Consider the following 12,465-nt stretch of genomic DNA (forward strand, 5'->3'; position numbering starts at 1 on the left):
ATTTCAAATAACAAAGGGCAGATCATTATGAATTCCTTGCATATCTTTGCCTCCTTATCTCTCTTTCTTAAAAATGTATTTATTTATTGGCTGCACCACAAAGCATGTGGGATCTTAGCTTCTCGACCAGGGACTGAACCTGTGCTCTGTGCATTAGAAGGTAGAGTCTTAACCACTGGACCACCAGGGAAGTCCTTCCTTATCTCTTTAGATAGGTTCTTAGGATTGAGATTTCTAGGGAAAAAGGACATCCAAGTTTTCATTTTTGGTATCACATTGCTAATATCATCCCCAGTTGGTGCTCAGTCACTCAGTTGTGTCCGACTCTTTGTGACCCAATGGACTGTAGGCAGCCAGAATTTCCCAGGCCAGAATACTGGAGTGTGTTGCCATTCTCTTCTCCAGGGGATCTTCCCAACCCAAGGACTGAACCCATGTCTCTTGTGTCTCCTGAATTGGCAAGTGGATTCTTTACCAATAGTGCCTCCTGGGAAGCCCCAATATCCCCTAAGTGTTAGTCTAATTTATGCTTGCATCATGGGTTCAAGGTGTTTTTGCCCTTTTAAAAACCAGTCACTCTATGCTTTTCTCCTCTTTCTCATCTTCTTTTTAACTCCTCACTGTCTTGAAATGTGTTCATCTCCATTTACCTATTGAAATTGCTGTGGCAAGAGTCACTCTTTGATTTTCTTTCTGTTCTTTGTCCCTGTGCCTCTAAATAGAATACATGTTCACAGCAGAAAATTCAAATAATACATAATAGAATGGAACAACAAGCATCTCTCAAACCCTCCTCTCAGTGACGAGCACTGGGGTGAATGTGGAGGCCCCCTGTGGTGCAGCGGTGGAAGGATGGTTCCAACACCAGTTAGCTGTGTGACCTTGACAAAATTACTAATATCTCTGAGTTTCATTCTTTCTTTTTAAAAAATTCTTTAATATTTTTTTTTATTGTAGTATAAAGACTCTGCTTTTGGAGATTTTTTTTACTGAATTATCTTACTTAAAGAGGGACACGGCAGTGGGTTATCAATTAGCTGAACCAAACTCCCTGGAACAAAGGTCAGCCAAGCAACTGCAACTTCTAAGAAGGACACACGTGCACATGTGCTTTTTTATTTTTGAGAGCTTTTCAGGAAGTTCTTCAATGGTAATTTGATTTGCACTCGTTCCCTAGGGTGTCTTCATAGAAGATAATTTAAGGTTCAGAAATAGTCACATGAAAGATAGCATCTGTTATAATTATATTGAAATAGCTGATGATTTAGAAGACTTCTTAAGATTATGGCCTTACTTCAAGGTCTCATTATGAACAATGATCATTGGGTAATAGAAAATTTCCTTTTATAGTTAAACTTTCTTATTATTTATATATAGACAAATGAGTATTTGGAGGAAGTCCTAATGAGGGAGAAAGTCAGCCTGATTACCTTTGTATATTCCAAATGTCGTTTCTTTAGATTATTATACCAGGTAAATTAAAAAAATTTTTTTACAGTGTTATGTTGGTTTCTGCCATACAACAACATGAATCAGCCATAATTGTATATATATCCCCCTCCCAGTTGAGCCTCCCTTTCCGCCCCCGTCCCAACTCTCTAGGTTATCACAGAGCACAGAGCTGGGCTCCCTGTGTTTTATAACACCGTCTCACCAGCTATCCACTTTACACACAATAGCGTATATATATTGATGCTATTTTCTCCATTCGTCCCACTCTCTCCCTTCCCCACTGTGTCCACAAGTCCATTCTGTACATCTGTGTCACCTTTCCCTCCCTGCAAGTAAATTTATGTTCTGATTACCAAATGATAGAATAATTAGAGAAAGTTTAGAAAATATACAAATGCATAAAAAGGAACTTATGTATCAAATCATGGTTAATCCATTAAATAGAAAGGCGTTTAATTTTGTTTCTGCCATGAAGTGTGTTAAATAACAGGAAAGATTTTTTTTTTAAAGTGTGAAAACCTACAAGAATAGAGAAAAGAAGAGACGGCAGGAAGAGTATTTTGGAAGCAGGTGGTTGTGCGGGAATGGATTTATCACACACGAGGAACAAGGCTGTTTATATGACGGAATCTCTCAAAGTCCCTGGACTTGGTGGCAACAGATGTGTCTAGAAGTTGAAGGAGGCTCAAATCATCTGGACTTGTTAATAGCTGTGGGAGAAGCAGTTACATCTCCAGGTGCCCCCCTAATCTGTGGTGGATCCCCGGAAGTCTTTATGCTGTGATGAAGGGAGAGTTCCTCTCTTAAGGCACATAGGCTCGATTGAGGGTCAGGAAACCTTTCTGAAGACAGGGTGATTAAATAACATCCTTACTGTGCACCTCCTCCCCCACTCATCTGTCAATACCCTGGCAGGAAGACCTCTACTCAAATGGCTGATGTGCTTGACCAAAGTAATCCAAGGAAACAGATGTGGGAACCAGGAAACCCGACAAAGAGAAAGGCAAAGGAGATCCCCAGAGTGATGGTGAAGCAAGGTGGCCAGTGTGGAGGGTGTGAGTCCAGATATGAGCAGGCGAGAAGGTTCTAGAAGAGCTTCCTCCAGGAATACAAATTTGATAGACTGTGTGATATGTCTTAACTTCTTAAGAGGAGTGTCAGACAATTGTAGGCAATTTGGGATTGAGTACCTAGGTGAGGAAAGCTTGAGATAACGGTTCATTCCAGAGAAAACAAAAAGTTGTGCAAGAAAGTAAAATGAATGATATATTAATACAGGTAGTTCAGCTCTGAATAATATTTCTGTGTTTGCTAAGTTACTTCAGTGGTGTCCGACTCTTTGCGACCTTATGGACTGTAGCCCACCAGGCTCCTCTGTAAACTGGAGTGGGTTTGAATACCCTCTTCCAGAGGATTTTCCCAACCCAGGGATGAAACTTGTGTCTTTTATGTCTCCTGCTTTTGCAGCTGGGTTCTTTACCATAATGCCACCTGGGAAGCTGAATAATATTTACGTAATCACAATAAACGAAATTGAATGTTTTTCCAACCAAAATTGCTATATACTGTATTGGGAGGTTGAAGGGAAGGGTTTACAGTATGTGATGTGATGTGTGTGTGTGTGTGTGTGTGTGTGTGTGTGTGTGTGTGTGTGTAGAGGGATGGTGATTGACAGAAGGAAAAGAGGATCGATCTATCTATCTATCTATCTATCTTTTGCCTAATTGATGTTTTGGACCATGGTAGCTTAATTTTTTTGCTTCCCTCCTGGCTCAGATGGTAAAGAATCTGCCTGCAATGCAGGAAACCTGGGTTCAATTTCTGAGTTGGGAAGATCCCTTGGAGGAGGGAACAGCAACCCACCCCATTATTCTTGTCTGGAGAATCCCCATGGACAGAGGAGCCTGGCGGGCTACAGTCCACGGAATTGCAAGGAGTCGGGCACAACTGAGTGATTAAGCACAGCACACACAACTTAATTTTTAGAATAATTGGATATATTCTTAAAATGAAATTGAATTACTTTCATAAACTTGTAATCTCCACCTGTAGAACACCCTTTCCCAACTATGTTCTGCAGAGCAGTATTCCCTCGAGATGTTTGTTAAATCAAGAGGTGACTGTTGCCGTACATTTGGGGAATCCTGAATATGATATTTTCCTTTTGGAGATTAACAATGCACATTAGCATATTAGAGACATATGATTTCGTATAAAAGAATCATGTTTTACTCAATTTGATCAGAGTTTTCACTGTTTTTTTGACTATAGATCCATTTTTTCCACCTAACTTCCAGAGTTATGTGGAACATATTTGAGCAAGTGGCAGGGGGGCCTCCAGTTTATTTCCCTTTTGCAAAAAATTCATGCATGCTGACCTTTAGGCTTCCTTTAAAAAGTTCTAATGCTGAGGCTTGACAATGTGGATCATCAGTTTTATGTCAGTCACTTTGATTTATAATTTGTTGGGTTATAGTTGTCAAATACGTATATAAACAGCATCCTGTTTTACCTTCAAAATCATGTCTTTGAGGCATAATCTTAAAATATTTGATCATGGCTCACTATCTTATTAGAAATTTAGTTTGGAAATATATACCCTAGCATTACTAATGTTTTCTAATAAATTGTTCCATATAGAGATGGGAAAAGCAGACCACCTGACCTGCCTATTGAGAAACCTGTATGCAGGTCAGGAAGCAACAGTTAGAACTGGATATGGAACAACAGACTGGTTCCAAATCGGGAAAGGAGTACGTCAAGGCTGTATATTGTCACCCTGCTTATTTAACTTACATGCAGAGTACATCATGAGAAACGCTGAGCTGAAGGAAGCACAAGCTGGGATCAAGATTGCTGGGAGAAATATCAATAACGTCAGATATGCAGATGACACCACCCTTGTGGCAGAAAGTGAAGAAGAACTAAAGAGCCTCTTGATGAAAGTGAAAGAGGAGAGTGAAAAAGTTGGCTGAAAGCTCAACATTCAGAAAACTAAGATCATGTCATCCGGTCCCATCACTTCATGGCAGATAGATGGGGAAACAGTGGAAACAGAGTCAGACTTTATTTTTCTGGGTTCCCAAATCACTGCAGATGGTGATTGCAGCCATGAAATTAAAAGACGCTTACTCCTTGGAAGGAAAGTTATGACCAACCTAGACAGCATATTAAAAAGCAGAGACATTACTTTGTCAACAAAGGTCTATCTAGTCAAGGCTATGGTTTTTCCAGTGGCCACGTGTGGATGTGAGTGTTGGACTATACAGAAAGCTGAGTGCCAAAGAATTGATGCTTTTTGAACTGTGGTATTGAAGAAGACTCTTAAGAGTCCCTTGGACAGCAAGGAGATCCAACCAGTCCATCCTAAAAGAGATCAATCCTGGGTGTTCATTGGAAGGACTGATGTTGAAGCTGAAACTCCAGTACTTTGGCTGTCTGTTGGGAAGAGCTGACTTATTTGAAAAGACCCTGATGCTGGGAAAGATTGAGGGCAAGAGGAGAAGGGGACAACAGAGAATGAGATGGTTGGATGGCATCACCGACTTAATGGGCATGGGTTTGGGTGGGCTCTGGGAGTTGGTGATGGACAGGTAAGCCTGGCGTGCTGTGGTTCATGGGGCTGCAGAGAGTTGAACACGACTGAGCAACTGAACTGATGTGAATATATAAATAAATGTGTAGTCATGTGTATGTACATATATACAAGGAAATCTATATGTGTATCATGTATGAACAATTTTAAAGTATTCTATTGTATCATAGTTTATTAAAGAAGGAAATTGTTTGGTTTTTTTCTAGGTTTTTTTTTTCTGCAGTGAATATTCTTATACATAAAATTTTTGTATAATTAGGTGATTGATCTCTATCATAAGTTCCAAGAAGTGTAATTCTGGGTAAAAAGTATATACATTATTTTAATAGATATTTGTTGCCCAAAAAATTGGACTAGTTTATGTTTAGCAACTGTATGAACCAGTTGTCAGTTTTCCCAGTCCATCTGTTGTAACATAAGTAGACGTATTGAATGAAAATCTTAGCTGATATTGTTTTCTAAATGAGAAGACTCTTAGTTATCTCAAAATGTCTGATTGTTTCCTGTGCTATTCTGTATTTATTATCTCTTCATTTATTTAATAGAATTTGGGGACTAGGAAGAAGTGGTCTTTGTGCTTAGTTACCACCTGCAACTATTACACGGGAAATTAATGACAACTTAAAAGCTTTATTTATTATTTTGCATGACATACAAATTTTTTCTTTAGAAAACAGTTCAAGCATTCATTTATTTGGGTTAAAAATATATGTTTCTATGAAATTTTGCATTAATAGATTCTGTCAAAGAAATGAAGTTATGGTAGACTTGGTGGAAAAATTGCAGAGATGACAAACTTGAGCATGAAGATATTTTTGAAATTTCCATGTTTTCTTATGAAACTTCTCATTGTTGCTGCCTCCTGTTGGACTGTAGAAAAGACTTTTCAGTTTGCTGTGGAAGAATGTCAGTAACATAATTGACTCCTTCTTTTTTGCCTTGAAGGAGGAAGACAGTGGTCCTATGGTGCCCTTGGATAAGAAATGAAAACTTTGAGCTGCAGCTTCGGTTTATCCTCAAAGCCTGCATTGTTTTCTTCATCTAATCCAACTGTGATGGACATCTGCGACAGTTGCCTGTACACATGCTCTAATGAAATATTAGAAATGGCTGTACATTCAAATGGAACCCCGTATTCTGTATCCACATCACTGCTGCTAGTATTCACATTTTTGCACTTACTGTTTATTGCTTATGTGTAGAGGAAATGAAACTAGTTTTCAGAGTTATTGTTAATATGAATGCATATATATCATGTATTAACACTGAGACAGGAAAAATACATTTCCAGCATTTGCAGTCCTTCATTTCCTGTCTCCAACAGAAAATTCACTCATTCGGAGAATAATGTAATTCTTGATAATAAAATGAGAGTTCTGATCAAGAGCAGCATACAGCTTCAAAATGGAATGTGAAGGATTAGTAAAAATCTTATCCTGTGTTACTTTTCAACCCTCGTACCATGATTAACATCAGGGTGATTTGTTATACAACATAATTTGGGAGTTAATGCAAGAACATAATACTTACTTTATATATTACTTTCATAGTTAGAGGATTTAATTGAATATATGAATCTAATCATACTTATTTGACATATGAGATGCTGTGGTTTCTAGGAATTTGAGAAAGGTGTAAGAAATAAATAGGATAAAAAGCAGATACTTTATTTTTATTTTATAGGTTTATTTTCCATAATAGAAACATAAATTTAATAGTATGGCATAACAATTAAGTGGTATACATTTTGTAAGTCTTTAGAATATTTTATTCTATAGGTTTCACGTCAGTATATTGAGATATTTCTTTTGAAGATGATCAATATCCTTATTTTAATTAATATTAAGTGCTACTGGCAAATTTAAGCATATGCTTAGATGCAATTAGATGTGGCAGAAAGAGATAACTTATGTAAAGCAGTAGAGTGCCTGGCACAAAGCTAGTACTTAGTATATGTTATTAGTCATTGTTATAATTATTCTTGTAAAACTTCAGTAACATAGACCCAATTTTGAGGGATTTCGTGATACAAAATATCAAAGTTAGATGGAATTAGGATGGAATTAGGAAGTATGTGTTGAGAGATTTTAGATGTGTTGGGTGGAGTTTGTAATAATCAAAAGCATTAAATGCAAATAAAAAAAAATCACACCAAATGTCCCTGAAAATGGAAGCCAAGATGGTTCATGGTGGAGACTTGGGCAGTTGGAGTCATATCTCTGGAGCTGTGGGTGGGGACAGTGGTTTGCTTGTGGATTGACTCTCGTGCTTTGCAAGCAGGGTTCTTGGTCAGGGTGAAGCCTCTGGTTTTTGTGGCTTGCCTTGCCCAGCATGAAACTTTCACCCTATGAATAAGCTGAGGTTAAGGTGAGAAAGGTGCTAAGTATTCTCCGTCTGCTTCTGGGTGGAAAAACTCTGCTCTGTGAGTGGGGGTTGGGTGGAGGAAGGGGGCTTAGGAGCTCTTGAAAGTTAGCCTCTGTAAACCTTTTAAGGATCCCTTGATTGAGGTTTGAGGGAAGAAGGAACCCCATCTTCCTGGCCATATCCACCTAAAATGGGTATTTAATCCTGCTAAACTGCATTGAGTGTGTTTATGGTTCAGATTCCAAACAATCTTACTGAGATTCAGGAGAGTTTTCTTGAATACATTTTTCTCCATTTGTTGCATGTCCTTAGGAAAATTTCTGGACACTTTGCATTTCTTCTTCTTTTTTTTAATTAAAGTTTTTCTTCTGGACCATTTTTGAAGTTTCTACTGAATTTGTTACAATATTGCTTCTTCTTCTTCTTTTTAAATGTTTTCCCTTTTTTACCCATGAGGCATGTGGGATCTTAGCTTCCTGACCAGGGATTGAACCCTCACCTCCTGTTGGAAGGCAAAATCTTAATCACTGGACCACCAGGGAAGTTCTCCCCTCACTTTAAAAAAAAATTCTATCAGTATGGTTATTTCACTTGGAAGCGGGTCTGTGGAGCTTCTCATGTGGCCACTCTGGCTGTAATGCTCTGTCATCTAAGATGGTACATTACTCAAAAGGTTAGGCTGTCAAGTTCCTTTTGGGATTTTCACTTGAGTAAGCAAAATTGTGTGTCAAATACCATCATTGTGATTGAAGGTAGACTCATGCTTTTGGATAACTTAAAGTTTCTTGAAAGTGAAGTTGACATAACAATAATAGTCATTAACCTACTGTGTTTATTACTCTGAAATTTTCTCCATTTTATTTTTCTATTTAATTAAGAACAATTAATTAGTATGTGCTGATTAATGACTTTCAAGTCTGACCTCTACAAGACTGTGCCTCAAAATAGCATGTGCATGAAGAGGCACCCCAGAAGCCTCATTTTCCTTAGAATCCATGCACTTCTGTTAGAGTATATTAATATAGCAGATATCGATATGATAAAAAGCAAGCTTTTATTTCATACAGATTATTATTTGCATCATAGTATGGAGTATTATGTAAACGATGAGGCATTCTACATCAATAATGTAACACAATCCCTAAAGAGAGGCTCACAGAAACATTTGTTCTTCTTTTGCTGTGTTTCCTTCCTTTGTTAGGAGGTGTTTTCTTCTACTAGTTTAAAAAAAAATTTTTTTTGGCTGTGCTGGGTCTTCATTGCGGTGCTCAGGGTCTTCTCTAGTTGGCGTATACGGTTCTAGTCGCCCCTGTGGTGTTATTCCCCAGTCAGGGTTAGATGTGGGATCTTGGTTCCTTGACCAGGAATGGAAGTGCATCCCCTGCCTTGGAAGGTGGGTTCTTCACCACTGGACCACCAGGAAGTCGCTCCTGTGCCACTTCTGTGTGACACTGTTAACTGACACTCAGGTCATGTGGTGCTGACACGTGACCCTTCACATGGATTTTTCTTTCTTTCTTTTTTTTTTTTTAAGAATGATAACAATATAGAAGAAAAAGTTTTATTGGAAACTTTATGTTGTGTTTGACTTAGATTACATTTTAATAAAGTATACCAGACATTTTCTACTTCTGGTTATATAGGAATACCCATTTGAGGATGATGCTATTGAGTTTTAAGAAAGTTTTCAATTTCTAAAACTTCAGTGAATCTGCATAAATGACTGACTTGTAAGGCTTTTACATTCCTACCATCCAATGGAACACTGTAGTTTTTGTGAGTCAATAAAACTTAAAGAATTTCTTAGCACTGCTCCAAAGACCTAGATACGCTTGTGTTATTCCCTTTTGGGCTGGATTCATTTCCAGAATGACTCTACTGCAAAATTCCTTTGATAAACTTTAGTTGCTTTCAAATTACATTGGAATTCAGTCAACTTCAATAGGAATTTTCTTCTGAAATTAGAATCTGGTCCAAAGGGATTTTTTTTTTTTAAAGCATAATAAAGTCTATACATTGCATGAAAAACATGTTATCTTTTATAATGTGAAGATGCTTCTTTGTGACATAAAGGAAATCTACAGTGTTATTATAGTAAAAGACTGGGAGGAAAATTAACGCCTGGAAATTTCAGTCATATTAAATAAATTTCCTAATAGAAACTGTTCTCAGCAAATCTTGTTTGAATAAAATAATCTTAACAACAACAAAATCTTTATAATTAACATGGTTCCCCTTACTCTTCTACTCATACTTAGAAGTGATCTTTATATGACATAGTTCCAAAAATTCAAGAAATATGTTTGGGGCCCTATTAGACAATTCACATGCGTGTCTATGAAGTCTCTTATGAGGATTTTCCTCTTAGACTCAGTAGTTATGATGGTAAACCTCAATTTTCATACATAACCAGAAACATGAAGCAGTTTGGAAAATACAGGGACCAGGTAAGAAAAACCTATATTTCCACAGATCTTGGTTTTCTATATCCACAGAAAAGAAAAGTGAATGAAGTTATTAGGTGGTACCCTCTTGTGCCAGATAAGTACAGGAGAGCAGTTAACTCCAAGGAGCATGCATCTCCCAGAGCCCAGGGCCATGCTTACTGTTAGTCCTTGCATGAAAATGTTTACTGGAAAACATTTCATAGATGTTGTGCTGCTGCTGCATGCAGCCAAGTTGCTTCAGTCGTGTCCGACTCTGTGCGACCCATAGACGGCAGCCCACCAGGCTCCACCGTCCCTGGGATTCTCCAGGCAAGAGTACTAGAGTGGGTTGCCATTTCCTTCTCCAATGCATGAAAGTGAAAAGTGAAAGTGAAGTCACTCAGTCGTGTCCAACTCTTCACGACCCCATGGACTGCAGCCCACCAGGCTCCTTCATGGGATTTTCCAGGCAAGAGTATTGGAGTGGGTTGCCATTGCCTTCTCCAATAGACGTTGTACACCTATTATTTCTCAATGCAGTTCCCACCTTTGGGTTCTAGACTTGCATTTCTCTGTTCTCAAAACCCCTTCCCACCCACTCCCCCCAGAAGACTAAAGGGTCCATTGTTGCTAATGTCTACGTCCTTAGCAAGAGAACATGTATTTTCAATACCATTCTTGGAGACCTTTTCCTATTTCTGAATTGGTCTGTATTGTTTTTGCCATCTCATGACTTTGTATTAGATATATTTTAGTCATCATAATCACTAGGTTGGGAGGTAGCTTAAAGGAGACAGATAACATTTAAGTCAAAAGAAGCTTTATATTTTCCTTTCTAAATCATATGTTAAAAACTGGCCACATAGGTTGATGTAATTGATTTTGGGGGTTTCTTAATTCTGTCCTCTGATTTAATGAAGGGCAACTTTCTTTCCTATTTTTAACCAGATAGAAAAATGTGTCAAGTATTCATATGGTCAAACCTATGCATCTAATGAAGAATTATTTTAATTTTGAATTCCTGTAGGATATTTCCAGTTTTCCTCAACAGTATAAGTTTCCACAACCACCTTGGGAGGCAGAAGATGAGTAGAAGGAAGCTTGGTACAGCTTCTCCAGCTGATATGTGGGAAGAGAACCACAATAGTCAGTGGAGGCCAATGGCACCTCCCAGGAGGATGTGATGTCTAATAAGAGAATGTACTTGGGGTGGGTGCAGACATGAGAAAAGTCAAGTAAAGGAGAGAGAATTGCAATGAAGCCAAACTCTCTGTGGAATGTGCAGATACAGGTTGATAACAGCTTAGAAAATACTTCAGTTATAAAACAGAGACCTAGTTCTTCCTCAAGGCATAAACATAGTAATCTGATCCATATATTTGACTTGTTCCGCAGAAACTAGGATTCTAACTCACCCCCTTGGAAGGTGGTGACTGCACCCTGACCACAAGCCCATAGATTCCAGACTTGTTAGAACTGAAAACCAAGGATTAAGATTCCTGAAACATTGCCCTGTTTCCTTACTACCACCCAATGAAAAGAAAGTCCATGAGCTGCAACCTTCAACCCCCAAACCCTTTAAAAACCCTTCCTTGAAAGCAATCAGGTAGTTCAGGTCTTTTGCGCATGAACTGCCCATTCTCCTTGCTTGGAGTCCTGCAATTAATTCTGTATTTTCCTACACCATGGGGGTTTTCCTGGTGGCTCAGTGGTAAAGAATCCACCTGCCAATGTAGGAGATATGGGTTCAGTCCCTGGGTCAGGAAGATCCCACACACCATGGAGCAACTAAGTCTGTGCACTACAACTATTGAGCCTGTGCTCTGGAGCCCAGGAGCCTCAACTACTGAGCCTGCATGCCCTAGTGCCCATGCTCTGCAACAAGAGAAGCCTCCACAATGAGAAGCTGGTGTACTGTAACTGAAGAAATTTCCCCGCATCAGTGAAGACCCAGCACAGCCAAAAATAAATAAATAAAATTATAAAAAAATAAGACATCTTTGAGGGCCAGATGGATGAGTAAAAGTATGCTCCTCAATTTTCCCATCTACACTGATAAATCCTACTTTGTCATAATGACAGAACATTGAAGACAAATGAATGCAGTGCGTGGACCCTTCACTTCATCCTGGTGTACACAGAGACCTCTTAAACCTGCACAGACATAGATTTTCAGTTGTCCTCCTGCTACCAACCAAATGGATGACAGTAGCTGAACTTTCTAAAGTTTCTGCCTGAAAATATTCTAGCAAGAGAATCTGAAGCAAATAAAATAGATGGTCATTTGATTCATGTGAGTCATAAGATGCAGTTTCCCTGGTGGCTCAAACGGTAAAGAATCTGCCTACAATGTGGGAGACCTGGGTTCAGTCTCTGGGTCAGGAAGGTCCCCTGGAGAAGGGAATGGCTACCCACTCCAGTATTCTTGCCTGGGAAGTTCCATGGACTGAGAAGCCTGGTGGACTACACCTCCATGGGGTCTCAAAGAGTCAGACACGACTGAGCAACTAACACTTTCACTGTCACACAAGCAGTGGAATTTGACCTGGTTCTAGTACATTAAAATTGTGATAGTTTTGTCTTAACTGGATTTTAGATGAATCGCTAAAAAAGTCAGCAATTGCTGAA

The 12,465-nt window shown here is 38.7% G+C and overlaps 1 protein-coding gene across 2 annotated transcripts in view; it reads left to right on the top strand.

Annotated features, from left to right (window-relative positions):
* Positions 1-9,487, top strand: part of CA8 (carbonic anhydrase 8) — an 84,227-nt gene extending 74,740 nt beyond the window's left edge. Inside the window, exon 9 of one of the 2 annotated variants that reach the window (XM_065902746.1) lies at positions 5,993-9,487. The gene's annotated coding sequence lies outside the window, so the exon portion shown is untranslated. Of the gene's footprint in view, positions 1-1,962; positions 2,525-5,992 lie in introns of those variants that run through there. The other variant, XM_065902747.1, reaches the window with a different exon arrangement.
* Positions 9,488-12,465: the final 2,978 nt, after the last annotated feature.

Source organism: Muntiacus reevesi, chromosome 12 (genome assembly GCF_963930625.1).
Source record: "Muntiacus reevesi chromosome 12, mMunRee1.1, whole genome shotgun sequence".
Taxonomy (NCBI): Eukaryota; Metazoa; Chordata; class Mammalia; order Artiodactyla; family Cervidae; genus Muntiacus; species Muntiacus reevesi.